Genomic DNA, 15,254 nt, shown 5'->3' on the forward strand with positions numbered 1-15,254 from the left:
GTGGAGAGGCAGCTGACGGGCACACACCCCGAAACACCCCAAACCTGGAGCCTGCATGGCGCACACAGAGCTTCTCACAATCAAGCCCGTTAGAGCCAGCAGGTTTTCCAGATTCTGAGCAGCAGGCCACTGCATACAGGTTGGGCGTCCTTATCTGAAATGCCTAGGGCCGGAAGTATTTCCCACTGCAGAGCTTTTTGGATTTGGGACTATTTGCAGACTTTACCCAAAATTCTGAAAATTGAAAAGTTCATTCAGGAATCAAAAAGTTCCTGAGGTGTGAATCAGAGCCACACAGTTGGGACCCCGGGACCAGATCAACACAGTTCCAGGTCACCAGAAAACCACTCAAAACCACCTGTTAGTCAGCTGTTCATCACTGACCAAAATACATGACACAACTTCAAGGAGGAGAGATTTATTTTTTCCATGGTTTCACATGTTCAGCTCTTGGTCGGCCAGCTCCATTGACCTGGCCTGAGGTCAGGTGGGACATCATCGTGGAGGACGTGCAGACCGAAGCTGCTCAGTTCCAGGCAACCAGGCAGCAAAGAGGAGGAGCTCAAGGAAGGGGCACCCAAGGACCCACTTTCCTCCCACTATGCCCCACCTGTCTACAGCTTCCACCTCCTCTCAGTCAGCCATTCCAATCACTAATCCATCAAATGGATTAATCCAGTGATGAGGTCAGACCCCTCGCGGTCCTCTGGACATTACTACATCGAGGGCCAAGCCTTGAACACAGGAGTTTTGGGGGGACGTTCCAGATCCAAACCATGACACCACCCAACAGTTCATCACTGGGTTGCCCTCCTATTATCAGGATCTGAGCATTATGTTTATGTTCTGGATGAGCTCTTTATCAGACACGATCTGCACACACTTGCTCCACATCATAGCTCCTCTCTGCATTCTCTTCACAGGGTCAGAGAAATTCTCAACTTCTACAAAGCCCAAGGTATCTCCTTCCTCCCTCCCTCCCTCTCTCTCTGGGATCACACTTTTGGTGCCACATCGAAGAAGCCCCTGCCTGACCTGAGATCACCAAGGTCATCTCCTGATGGTTCTACAGGTCTGTGGCCCACCTGGAGTTAGGCTTGTGAATAGTTAAGGCAGGAACAGCCTCCGTCTTCCAATATACGGATATAGGAGCATTCCAGCACCATCTGTAAAGGATCATTCTTGGCTATTAATCATTTCTGCATCTTTGAAAATTTAAAAAAAGGTCGATGTATTGTGGAAGCATGGATCTTTGGCATTCTAGTCAGCTTTTCACCACTGCGACCAAAAGACCTGACAACAGCTTCGCAGGAGGGAGAGTTTATTTGGTTTCAGGAGCTGACTCCACAGCTCTGGGCCTCAGCTGAGGCAGGACACCAGAGGAAAGGCACGGTGGAGGTCAGCAGCTCAGGACAAGGCACCGGGAAGCAGAGCTCTGCTCTCCAGGGACAAAATATAAACCCAAAGGCACAGTCCCAGTGACCACTCCTCCAGCCACCCCCCACCCACACAGGGTCACCACCCAGTTACTCCACACAGGGGATCAATGCACTGGTTAGGTTTTGCAGGGCTCTCCTAACCCAATCACTTCACCTCTGAACCTTCTTGCATCGTTTCACAATGAGCTTTTGGAGACACCTCACATCCAAACCATAACAAAAACGTAGGTGCACAAATCCTGAAATCATGTTGTGTGGGACCTCCGACTGGCTCTTTTATTTTGTCTAGCTCTGTTTCCATTTCTATATAAAGTTAGAGTCAGCCTGTCCATTTTCTCTCTCTCCCTTTCACACACACACACTCACACTCTCTCACAAAAAAAAAAAAAAAAAAAACACCGATGACCTTGAGATAGGGTTCTCTCTCTTGAATCAATCTGAGGACACACATTGCAGTGTGCAGTCTTCTGACCACAAATGCAACACACCTCTCCAGTGACTTTCTAATATCAGCAATGTTTACAATTTAAAGTTTAAATCTCTTTTACATCTTTGGTCACATTTAACCCAAAGTGTTTCATATGTGTGATGCTGCCATAAACGATAGTGTTTTGATTTCAATTTGACTGTTAATAGCTGACGTGTATAAACATTACTGTGCTTTGTGTGTTGACCTTGTATCCTTGTGTGGATGATCATGAGAACCATTCCATGCTTTTTATTATGCTTGCTGTAGAATTTTCTGCATAGGTGGCATGCTGTCCCCCTACCCCATGTGGCATGGAAAGTGACACTTCCTGTTCTGCTCCCTGAGCAGACTCTCTCCACAGAAGCCATGAGTGCAGTTTCCTGTCTGGTTCTTGCTCCTGGGGGCACAGGGATGCAGTTGTCCTTTACCTGCTCCCAGTTCTCCTGACGTTGTGAGAAGAATGGGAGCATCTGTCAGATGACCATATGGTTTTGTCCTTCATTCTATTAACACCAAATATTGCACTGATTTTCGGATGTTAACCCGACATTTGTAATCCTGGGATGAACCCCACCCATGTGACCTCATTTGGTTTTATCTATTTTTACACATTGTTGAATTTAAGATTTGTGTGTGTGTGTGCATGTGTGTGTGTGTGTGGTGCTGGGGACTGAACCCAGGGCCTTGTGCATGCAAGGTAAGCACTCTGAGCTATATTCACGGTCCAGAATTTAAGAATTTTTGCATGAAGCAAATACACACTGGGATTCCATCCTACTCTAGTTAGAACGGCAGGCATCAAGAATATAAACAATACCAAATGCTGGGGAGGACGTGTGGGAAAAGGAACCCTTTCCATTGTTGCTGGGATTGTACTTTAGGACAACCACCATTGAAAGCAGCACAGCGTTTCCTCAAAAGACTAGGTACAGAAGCACCAAATGACCCAGCCATACCACTCTTCGGGATTTATCCTCAAGAATTAAAATCAGAATACTATAGTGACACATGCACACCCAGGTTCACAGCAGCACAATTCACAATAGCCAATCTTCAGAACCAGCCTGGGCGCCCATCAGTAGATGAATAGGTAAAGAAAATGTGGTATATTTTTGCTACATTGATTTTTTTTACTTGTTTTTGTTTTCTATTTTTCTTTCTTTTCTTTGTCCCAGAGATTGAACCCAAAGGCACTCAACCGCTGAGCCACACCCCAGCCCTTTTTGTATTTTATTTAGAGACAGGGTCTTGCTGAGTTGCCTAGAGCCTCGGTAAGTTGCTACAGCTGGCTTTGAACTCACTTCCTCGTGCCTCAGCCTCCCAGTCCTGTTTCTTTATTGGTGCTTTCATCTGTATGCTTGCTCTTTCCACGTTCCCAAGGTGCGAAGAAGGGACTTGTGATCACCTCTTTTCTAGCACAGACATTTGATGAGTAAATTTGCGGCAGGGGTGTCCCACAGATATTGAGATGATGAACATGTTTGTATTCATTTCTATTCTAGTAAAAAGGTTTTCTAGGGGTTGGGGCTGGGGCTCAGTGGTAGAGCGCTTGCCTCGCACATGTGAGGCCCTGGGTTCAATCCTCAGCACCACATAAAGATAAACAAAATATTTTTTAAAAAATTTTTTAAAAAAAATGCTTTCTAGCGCTAGGACATGACTTAGCAGTAGACACTGGCCTAGGAGGCCCTGGGTTCCAAGGTTTGGATGTGAGGGGTCCCCCCCAAAGCTCCTGTTATGCAGGAATGTTCGGAGGTGAAGTGCTTGGACTGTGAGAGCTGTGACCTGGGTGGCAGCTGCAGGCAGGTGGGGCGAGGCTGGAGGAGGTGGGTCACTGGGGGCTGCCCTGGAAGGGGGCGTCTTTCCTGAGGCCCCTCCCTCCTTGCTCCTTCTGGCTTCTGACCCCACCGTGCGCTCAGCAGCTCTCCTACCCTGGCTCTCTGCCACGATGTTCTGCCTTATCTTAGGCCCAGAGCAGTGGAGTCGCCGTCTTCAGACTGAGACCTCTGAAACCATGAGTCCCAATGGACCTTCCTTCCTCTAGACTCCTCTTGTAAGGTCTCTTGGTCCCAGCAACGCGAGCTGGCTAAAGGACATCCCCAGCCTGTAAAAAGAAAGAAAAGAAACATTTAAAGTGTTTGATTTCTTTTCTGACCCAGGAATTATTTAGAAGTATATGATTTCATTTCTAAATATTTGGGGGATTTTCAAGCTATTTTCCAGCTCTTGCTCTTTTGTTTCTGTTGTGGATTTTTAGAACTTCCATTGTTCAGAGAACATGCTTGATTTGGACCTGTTAGGCCTGTTTCCCGGCCCAGCACTCGGCCGGGCACGGCCACACCCAGTTCCCTCCCGGAGACTGCATTCGCTGAGGCTGGGCATCCTGTACTACTACACGCTGCTCAGCTGGCGTCCCTCGGCTGATGCCAGTGTCCTCCCCTGCCCTGTGGGCTCTGAGGGAGGGCACCAAGAAAGCTGACTGTAACTGTGGCTTTCTCCTGGGGATTCTTTCAATCACTGCTCTGGGTCAGCTGTCCAGATGAACTGCCCTTGGTCACTGGGAGCTGACCTCTTTATCCCAGATGCACTTTGCCTGGAAACCTTTCCTGACACTTACGTGGTCTTGCCATCAGTATTCTGATTGCCATTAGGATATCTTCTTCCATCTCTTTTACTTTTTTTGGTACTGGGGATTGAGCCCAGGGACACTCAACCACTGAGCCACATCCCCAGCCCTATTTTGTATTTTATTTCAAGACAGGGTCTCACTGAGTTGCCAAGCGCCTCGCCGTTGCCGAGGCTGGCTTTGAACTCGAGATCCTCCTGCCTCAGCCTCTGGAGCAGCTGGGATCACAAATGTGCGCCACAGAGCCCGGCTCATCTCTTTACTTTTAAACTCTGCTTCCTCCTATAGACAATGTGCTCCTCAGGTAACTGTTGCAGCTTGGATCTGGAACAGCTCCCCAGAGGCTCACGTATTGAAGACTTGAGCCCTCAACTTGGCAGTGTTCAGTTGTGGGGCATTGGGGAGCGCCTGGGTCAGGAGGGCTCTGACCTCACCAGTGGACTAATCCACTGATAGCAGATGGACCTCTGAGAGGTGGTGTTAACTAGGCGGTGGGATCTGATTGGAGGAAGTAACGCGTCTTGAAAGGGTGTTTCCTTTTAAATTCTTATTGGTACATTATAATCATGCATAATAGTGGGATTCGTTGCAATATATTCATACAAGCATATCCACAATGTGGTCCATTCCCTTCTCCAGCACCTCCTCCTTCCTTCCCCACACCCCGCTCCCAGGTCCCTTTCCTCTGCTCTACTAATCCCCCTCAGTTCCTTCCTCTGCCCTACTCCTCTCTAGCTTCCATATGAGAGGATCCATGCAACCTGTCCTGCGGAGTCTAACTTATTTCACTTAACACGATGTTCTCCAGTTCCATCTGTTTTTCTGCCAATGACATAATTTTGTTGTTCTTTGGCATTTTGCTCTTTATGCCTGAGTTAAACTCTACACTGTACATATACCGCATTTTCTTTACCATTTATCCAGCGATGGACACCTCAGCTGGTTTCAGTTTGGCTATTGCAGGCTGCTATAAAACAAGGGTGAGCATGTACCACTGTAGTATGATGACTTTTATTCTTCAGGACAGAGTGGCACAGCAAGATCATAGTGTTACCACACCTAGTTTTCTGAGAAACCTCCATACTAATCTCCATAGTGATTGTATTAATTTACAATCTCTCCAAGAGTGCAAGAGTTGCTTTTTCTCCATACCCTCTCAAGCATTTTTATTCTTGCTCATTTCCTCTGTAACTGGAGTATCATGAAACCTCAGTATAGCTTTGACTTACATTTCCGTAATTGCTAATGGTGTTGAACTTTTTTTTTTCTTTAAACATTTCTTTTAGTTGTAAATGGACACAATACCTTTATTTAGCATTTTTTATGTGGTTCCGGGGATCGAACCCAGTGCCTCATGCATGCTAGAGGCAAGCACTCTAATACTGAGCCCCAGCCCCATTTTTTCATTTATTTGTGGACCATTTGTGTTTTTCTTTTGAGAAGTGTCTATTTAATTCATTTGCCCAATCTATCGTCTTGTCTTCTCTGTGCTCCTCTGCGTGTGTCCTCCCTTCTGACACCCCTAGGACTAACATGGTGCTGCCAGCATTCCTCTTCATCTCTTCTGTTGACTCACTAGCTGTAACTCCTTGATTTCTGGTCTATCAGAGTAGCCTGCAGTCTGCCTTGCAGCAGGACTGCACTGGCTCTCAGGGAGTATAAACTTACAGTCCCCTGCAGCAACTCGACCTTCCTTCCACTTGAGTTGGCACACCATTTGCTGCTACGCAGATCCTGAACCCCACACCACCTCCTTGTCATGTCTGGTCTTCAGCCTGCTGCTTTGAAGGTACTTTGAGGTAATGGATGTTTCTACTGCTCCCATACACATCCATCTTCACCGGCACTGCTGTCACCTGGTGAGTCGGTACTGCGGTGCCATTTCCCTTCTTCCTGAAAGACCTGCTTAACATCCTGGTGGTGCAGGTCTTCCGGGACGCACGCTGCTGTGGTTTGGATGTAAGTTAAGTGTCGCACCAGGCTTCCCATGCAGAAGTATTAACAGGGCAGAAACTTCCCCATCTGAAGTATTAAGAGGATGGAGATTGGATCCAACCGTGGCATTTAGAGGTGGCATTTTGAGGGGTAATAGGATTGGATAAGGTCGCCGTGGTGGAGCTCTGTGATTGAACCCTGGCGGCTTTATGAGAAGAAGGGACAAAAACAACACTCAGGTGCTCCCTGGCCCTTGCCAGGTGATGCTCTGGGAGGCTACGGGACTGCCAGCAAGAGGGCCGTCCCTGGAGGGGAGCCTCCAGCCTTGACCACGACCTGAGCCAAGGAGAGTGATCCTCTCTCCTTTCAACCCACCAGTCTGTGGTGCTGCACCACTGGGAAAGAAGACAGGCTGACCCAAACGCTCCTGGGTTCCACATGTCCAGAAGCCTATCTTGCCTTTCATTTTGATATCTATCTCCCTGGGCAGTGCCCAGGCTGAGGGCGACTTCTTGCTCCACTGTCTTCTACTCTGTCATTCTGATCCCTGTTCATCTCCCCGATTTCAAATTTTTAGCTCGAATTTGAGGCAATTTGTGTACTATGTGCCTGGTGTAGTTTTTGTTGTGCATGTGGAGCTTATTAAGCTCCTTAGAAATAAAACTGAAACTTTCCATCAGTAGCAAGGAGGTGAAGCCACTAGAAGACTATTAACTGCTAGTGGAATGCAAAATGAAACAGTAAGGCCATGAAACAGATGGGCAGCTTCTCTTGAAGCAAACCTGCACCTACCGTGTCATCCACCAACCCTCCTGGGTGCTGACCCAAGAAAAAGAAAACCTACACCTGATGCCATGCCCTAGGCATAGGTACAACAGCCGAACACCAGGAGCTACCCAAAATTGGAGAACGGTTAGACAAGTCACAGGGCGTCTAAAGGCAGGGGGCAACACTGCGACCTGGAGGAACCGGGCACACAGCAAGGCGAAGCCCTCACCTGCACTGTGGCCAGATGGCCACTGGGGCCCTGCAGACCACACTGCACAGGGCCCTGCCTGGGACAAGGTGGATCAGGGCTGTCAGGGTCAACAAAAGGTGCATGAGGATGGGCTGTGGAGTGTGTATATGTTTACCTTGATCATAGCACTGACCTATTCTCAAAGCTATTGAGCTGTGCAGGGAAAAGAGGTGAAGTCTATTGTGAGTCTCACCCCACACCTGGCTTTAAAAGGGACTTTACCTTCCAGTTTCCAGTCTGGCAGAGTCCCCACAACCGTGAAAAGCAAGGCACACTGAAAATTCAACAACCCTTTTTAGATGCATTAGAGAAGTGAGGTCGCAAGACCACCCGACTCCAGCTTTGGAGAGACCCAGAGGTGAACAAAGAGGATCACAGTTATGAGAACAGAGACTCGGGAGCCCAAACCTGCCCGGGAATTAGGCCAGGGCAGAACCCAGATGGAAACTGACCATGCACACAAGTCCAGCACCAGGGAACCAGTCCTGGAGGTCCCCATGTTTCTGAGCTGTACCATGTGTTCTGCAGGGTATCATGGTGAATCTCAATTCAGGGAAAACACCTGCCGTGTTTCTGGCAGGCAAGGAGAGGAACCATTCTGAAATACGTAGAGTGTTCATTTTGAAAAGAGTTCTGTTCTTGAGGCAGCTGCGCAAGGAGCCTGAGAACGGGGGCTACCCAGAGGCTCACTGACATGAGGGGAGGACAGTGCCCTCTGCTGCCAGCCAAGGTCTTCCACGTGCACAGAGGGAGTTCCAGCTTCAGCCCCGACATCCCTCTCACCCATGAGGCCTAAGAAGCTCTTGCAAAGCACACAGCCCATGCCATGCAAGCCACCAAAGCCTGCAGCTCCCCGAAGGACCTCGGCACATTCTCCCCCACCCCTACCCATGCCTCACCACATCACCACAGGCCCGTCTGCCATAGCTCCTTGACCCAGAGCACGATGTCCTGCCCCAAAGACAAACTTACTGGGGAAGACTTATGAGAAATCTTACGCTAATAAAGGGGAAAAAAGTTTGAAAAGAGCGAGCATCAGAATCAGATTCAGAGCAGGGATATTGGAATTATCAGAACTGGAATTTTAAACATTTTTGATGCAAGTATCCTAAATATAATACAGCCTGAGGAAAGCAGAGAGCCAGAAAGTCTAAGAAAGACCCAAAAAGAAAAGCTACATACCAAAATAATTATAACAGGAATGATCAATGCCCTTGATAGACTAAACTGGTTTACCAAACACAGCAGAGGAAAGAATCTCTGAGCTTGAGGGTACAGAAACCAAAAAGCCTGAATGGAAAAGAGAAAAAAGCCTGAAAAAAAACCCCAGAATATCCAAGGACTGTGGAACAACTGCAGAAAGTAGAGAGAGAGGAGGGGACAGAGTACAGCAGGCACACAGTGGGACGCCAGAAGGAAGGGAGAGAGAGGAGGGGACAGAGTACAGCAGACACACAGTGGGACGCCAGAAGGAAGGGAGAGAGAGGAGGGGACAGAGTACGGCAGACACACAGTGGGACGCCAGAAGGAAGGGGGTGGGATATTTGAAACAATGATGACTAAGACTGTCCCCAACTGTGGCTGGATACCAAACCACTTTCCGGGAAACTCAGAGAACACCCAGCAAGATAAATGGGAGAGATTAAGAATGACACTTATAATCATATTCAAACTACAGAAAAATCAAAGACAAACTGTCCTGAAAAAAGTCAGGGTAAACACCATACCTGAAAGGAAACAGAGACATGAATTACATCTGATGTCTCATCAGCAACCACATGGGCAGGAAGAGAGAGGGACAAGTCACTTAAAATGTCAAGAGAATAGCACCAAACTAGAACTCTGTGCTCTGAAAACTAACTCATCCTTAAAGTGTGAAGGAGAAATAAAGACGTTCTCAAAATCTGACACTAGTTAGCAGGAGACCTGCCTTGCAAAAACAAGTCAAAAGAAGTTCAGACCCAGACAAAGGAAGAGCATCAAAGGTGAGATAAAAACCTCTTCTTACTCTACATCAAGCTAGTAGACAATACGTTATTCAAAATAACAGCCACACCGTATTTACCTATGTATGCCTGCGTACATAACCAACATACACACATCTTTGCACACACCCAATATAAATACCCAAGATACGTACAGAAGCACACATGACTAAGTACATTGAATACACAAATGTGCAAATATGTACACATAATCACTTGGGCTTAAAATGAAGGAGAGGGACCTGAATTACAGTCAGATCCTTAGGTAAAATCAAGACACGGAGGTCCTGTGTGATGGTGTTTCAGTCGGTGATAACTGCAGGTACCAGCAACCCCATGAGATCACCCATGACATCAGGCCACCTTAGTTTGTGTGTGCGCACCGTGGTGTTGGCACAACAGTGACATCACCTCACGATGATGCCCTTCTCAAAAATCCACCCCCCTGGTTCAGCAGTGAATGGCTGTACTGTCTGTGATGCTTTAGATGGTGGAGTGGTGCAGCGTTACTGGAACGTCACCTTGGAGTAGTTGCGAATGTTTACTACAAACTCTACGGAAAACACTTTAAAGAATAAAAATGAGTATGAATAATAGGCTAGGAAAGTAAAGAAAATGGAATCATAAGATTTTCAATCAAAACTACAAAAGGTAGAAAAAGAACAGAAGAAAAATAGGAGCAAAGGGCAAGGATAACAAATAGAAAATAATAATAAATATGGTTAATACATACTATTTATCACTTATCATATTTATCATAATCATTACTTTGAATGTTAGCAGTTAAGACAATGAAAAGACAGATGTGGTCAGCGGAACATCAAACAAGACCCAAGTACACACTGTCTGTAGGAAACACTGTGAATACCAAGACACAAATAGATTGAAAGTGAAGGATAAAGCGATCGCAGGTTCACACCAACAGAAAGGAAGTGGAAGAAGCTGTCATCATTTCCAACAGAGCAGACTGTTCAGCAAGAGAGGTGTCGGTGCACAAAGTGGGTGTCACTCGACCATAAAGGGCTCAGTTTTCCGAAACAATGTAACAGCCCTCAATGTGTATATGCCTAAGGAGTGTCAAGATGTGTGAGGCAAGACTGACAGAGCCAAGGGGAGACGGGGGCCACAACACCCTCTATCAGAAACAGACGCCGCAGGCGGGAACTCAGTCACTCAGCAATGCCCTGGGCCCAAGGGGTATGTAGAGACCATTCAACCCAACAAGAGAGAGATATTCTTCTCAAGCACACGCAGAATGCTCAAAATAGACCACACTGTGAGCCATAAAGCTCAGTCCCACAAAATGGAATTGAACGATAACGCAGTAACAGGAAAAGCAGAGAACCCCAAAATACTGGGGAATCAAACAACATGCTCCTAAATATAGGTTACAAAATAAATCAAATAATATTTTAAACTAAATGAGTGTACACAGAACTTATCAAAATGTGTGTGATACAGGAAATACAGAGCATAGAGGGAAGTACTGAAGACATGTTATTGCAAAAGAAGAAAGCTCTAAAAGCAATCACATAAAGTTCCATACTATGAAACTAAAAAAAAGAAAGGAAAATTAAGTCCAAAGTAAGATGAAAATAAATAATAAAATTACAGCAGAAATCAGTGAGATTGAAAACAGAAAAGTGCTTAGATAAAAATCAAGAAAACCAAAAGTTAACTCTTTGAAGGAAGTCAATAAAAATTGATAAGAATGAGATTGAAATCAATAGACAAAAATCAAAAGATGATTCTTTGAAGAAAATTAATAAAATAGATGAGTCTCTAGCCAGGACAATCAAGAGAGAAAGAAGATAGAAGTCACTGCTGCCAGGAGCCAAATAGTGGCCATCCCTCCAGCTCTCCTGAACACTGAGGGACAACAAGGCCTTACCAAGGACAACCCACGCCCTGCCTCAACTGGATAAAGAATGTCTGTGAAGAACTCAGCCAAGATATACTCAATGGTAAGAAGGTAAACGCTTTCCCACTAAGATTAGGAACAGGGGAGGGAACAGAGAAGGAGGTACCCTCTTTTGCACTCCTTTTCAACATTATCTTAGAAATCCTAAATAATGCAATAAGGCTAGAACAGGAAATAATGGGTACACTAATTAGGAAGGAAGAAATAAAACTGTTTTTGTTTGCAGATAACCTGATGATCTATGCAGAAAAGCTGAAGGATTTATGGGGAGAAAAAAACTCCTGGAACTAATAAGCAATTATATCGAGGTTGGAAAATACACAGTGAAACACAAAAGTCAGTTGCTTTTTCATATAACAACAACAAGTGAGTAGGATTAGAAATTAAAACAATACCATTAACTTTAGCAAAAGAAATTGACAATTCTTAGTTATGAATCTAACACACTATGTACAAGAGCTATATGAGAAGAATAATGCAACTCTGATGAAAAAAAAATCAAAGAAAGCTATATTCCATATTCACAGATAGGGAAAAAAATCCAGTATTGTCTAGATGTCTGTTCTTCCTAACTTGAACAGTAGATTAATGCAGCAAGTTATTGCGAGAATATTGACAAACTAACCCTAAAATTTACATGGAGAAGCAAAGGAACTAGAATAGTAAAACATCACCGAGAAGAACCAAGTTGGTGGGACTGAGGCCACCTGACTTCAGAGCTTAACAGGACGCTACAGGAAACACGATGGTGGAGCCTGATGAGAGGAGAGACTAACAGATCCACGAAAAAAAACAGGTGCCCAACACAGGTCTATGAATTTTTGGCAAAGAAGAAAAGGCAGTTCAGTGGAACAAATGAAATGTTTTCAACAAATGGTACAGGAACAAACAGTAACTACACACATAAATAAAAGTATTTCTAGACATTCTTAACACTCTTCATAAAATTAACTCAACCTGGATCACAGACCTGGATGTAAAGTACAAAGCTACAAAACTCCTGGGAGACAGCAGAGGACACCCAGCTGAGTTGGGGCTTGGGAAGGACTCTAACACAATTAAGACACAAACCAGGAAAGAACTGGACTTCATGAAAATATCTGAGGCTATCAAGAGAATGAAAACAAACTACAACCAGAGAAAATATTTGCACAAGTCATATCCGAAAGGTTACTATCCACCAACACACAGAGAACTCTTAAAACTCAAAAATAATAAACAACTGAGTAAAAAAATGACCCAAAGACCTTAAAAAGCACCTCACCAAAGAAGATATACTGATAGAAAAAAGATATGAAAAAATGCTCCACATCATGTCATCCTCAAAGTGCAAATTAAACAACTGTGGGACACCCCTACACACCCGTTAGAAAGGCCACAATTCAGAACATGACTCACCTCATGTGTTGGCAAAGATGGGGAGCAACAGGAACTCTCCTTCACTGTTCACAGGAATACAAAATGGCACAACCACTTGGGAAGGTGGTTGGGCAGTTTCTCAAAAAGCCAGATAAGCTCTCAGCATACAACCCAGTGATCATGCTTCTTGGTCTATCAAGTGTTGGAAGCCTACCTTAGCACAAAACCTGCACAGGGATGCTTACAGCAGATTCATTCATGATTGGTAAAACCTGAAAGCAGGCAAGATGTCCTTCAGACAGCGCATGGATAAAGAAGCTGTGATCTGAAGTCTTGAAAGGCAAGGAAGAAACTCAAAAGGCCTGCTACTGACCGAGGCGCTTTACGAAGGCAGTGAAGGGATGAGCGGTACCGTCCGAGGGTCAGCAGGCAGGAGGCGTAAGGAGGCAGAGCACCGAGGACTCGGGCAGTGAGGTGATTCTCACATCTCACTACGCAGCTGTTAGAACACCTAGAAGGTGCGCCACAAGAGTGAGCCGTCGTGTGAACTACGGGCTTTGGGTGACAGACACACATCAGTGCAGGTTCTGCAGCATTCTGATGGGGGACATCCCTAGTGTGGGAGGACATCGGGGGAACAGGGAGCACGTGGGACATCTCCAGGCTTCCTCCTCAGTTTTACTGTAACCTAAAATTGCTCTAAAAAATAAAAACCGCCAGGCATCGTGGCACATGTCTGTGATCCTCACAGCTCAGGAGGTGGGGCTCGGAAGGCCAGCCTCGGCAACTTAGCGAAGTCCCAGGCAACTTACCAAGACCCATCTCAAAATAGAAAATAAAAAGGACTGGGAATGTGGCTCAGTGATGAAGCACCCCTGGGTTAAATCCCCAGGTACCAAAAATAAATAAATAAATTGAATTGATTGATTAAGAGGGTCTTTAGGGGCTGGGGTTGTGGCTCAGCGGTAGAGCACTCACCTAGCATGTGCGAGGCCCTGGGTTTGATCCTCAGCACCACATAAAAATAAAATAAAGGTATTGTGTCCAACTACAACAAAAAAAATAAATATATATATAAAAAAAAGTAAGACTCACTCACTCCACTTGCCAATCACCAATTTTCCAGGGCATTCCTGGTTTACCAAGAATGAGCCCATTCTCAGGACTTACTTCCAAAATCACACCTCCTTGTCATCGTCACTCCACCTCCCTGTGCCCCTTCCATGACCAACAGGACTGAGGCTTCACCCTCCATATGACACAGACCTATTTCTCATTGGAGCTCTTTGAAAATCATTCAAATTAACCCTTAGAGCATGAGCTCCTCAGAGACTGTTTCTCAGCCCTCTCTGCATCCCAGCTCTTGATCCCTTATAGGAACCTAAAAAGGAAAAAATTAAGAAAGGAAGGAGACAGGGAGGGACGGACAAAAGGAAAGCCTGAGTGACCAGCTGGGCTCCCACACTGATGTCTTAGGCAAAGAATCCCCTTTCCATCTAGATTCCAACATTAGTTCCATCCAAATCTGCTTCTTCCCATCAAAAGAAAAAGTCACGCGTTTTACCTTCAATTACCTTGCAGAAGCCAATGAGGAGAAAGCCCAGGTGGACCTTATCAGGCACACTCCAACCTCTCTGCTCACTCCCTGCCATCCAGGGCCCAGGAGGGACCCCAGGGCCTGCCACAGACTAGGCAAGTGCTCTCCCTCTGCACCACACCCCAGCCAAGGGGGAGGTGGGGGTGGGGGAGTGGGCCTGGCCTCCTGGGCACTGACCCAGTGGAGGCTACTGGGTCCCCCCCAGGCCAAGAGGAGTGTGGGAGATCCCGCCCACCACTTCCAGCTCAGGAGGCAGGCGCTTGACACCGAGTCACCTCCCTCTGCAGCTCGAGCCTCCTACTCCAAGGGCAACTCTCAGAACCTCAAGGTGGTCTGTCCAGGTCTGGCCCGTGTGCACTTCAAGGCCCTGGCAGGACTGGGAGTCCACTGAGGGGCCCACATGGTCGTCAGGGCCCCTGCCAGCTCCTGAGCTTCGATGGCCCCCGTTTTCCCGAGGGCCCTGACCACGCCACTTGGGTAGGGAGAGGTTAGGGTTAGGGTTAGGGTTAGGGTTAGGGTTAGGGAGAGGGGACAACCTTTCTCATAGCTTTTCCTTTCTGAAAAGTGGCGCTGCTCTCTCAGCCTGGGCAGTGCGGTATGCTTGGGGGCAGAGACTGAAGAGTGGAGGGTTCCTGCCTCCCTGAAGGCCAGAAAGCCCAGTGCCTGCGGGCGGGAGGCCTCGCCAGCACCGCTGGGGGCAATAGCATCTCCGGCGCTCTGAGGACCCGTGTTCTGTTAGGAAAGCCACCGGCGGTCTATCCCAGAAGCGACCATTGACGAGAAGAGCTCTGCCTTCCGGCTCGCCCAGGGCTCGGCGCCCAGGCCCACTGAGGGGCCACACCAGCTTGCCGCCATTCCTGAGCGACCCCACCCCGAAGGCCCTCCCCCAGCACCCCATCTGCATG

The 15,254-nt window shown here is 46.7% G+C and overlaps 1 long non-coding RNA gene across 1 annotated transcript; it reads right to left on the reverse strand.

Moving 5' to 3' along the window:
- Positions 1 to 1,304: 1,304 nt before the first annotated feature.
- On the reverse strand, positions 1,305 to 15,254 carry LOC131424156 (uncharacterized). Its single transcript, XR_009226715.1, has 2 exons — positions 12,865 to 15,254; positions 1,305 to 12,825 (listed from the first exon to the last, which is right to left on the reverse strand). It is a non-coding gene; the product is annotated as an uncharacterized LOC131424156 (long non-coding RNA).

The sequence above is a fragment of the Marmota monax genome, unplaced genomic scaffold (assembly GCF_021218885.2).
Source record: "Marmota monax isolate L192 unplaced genomic scaffold, Marmota_monax_Labrador192_F-V1.1 WCK01_AAM20220418_F8-fsc00234, whole genome shotgun sequence".
NCBI lineage: Eukaryota > Metazoa > Chordata > Mammalia > Rodentia > Sciuridae > Marmota > Marmota monax.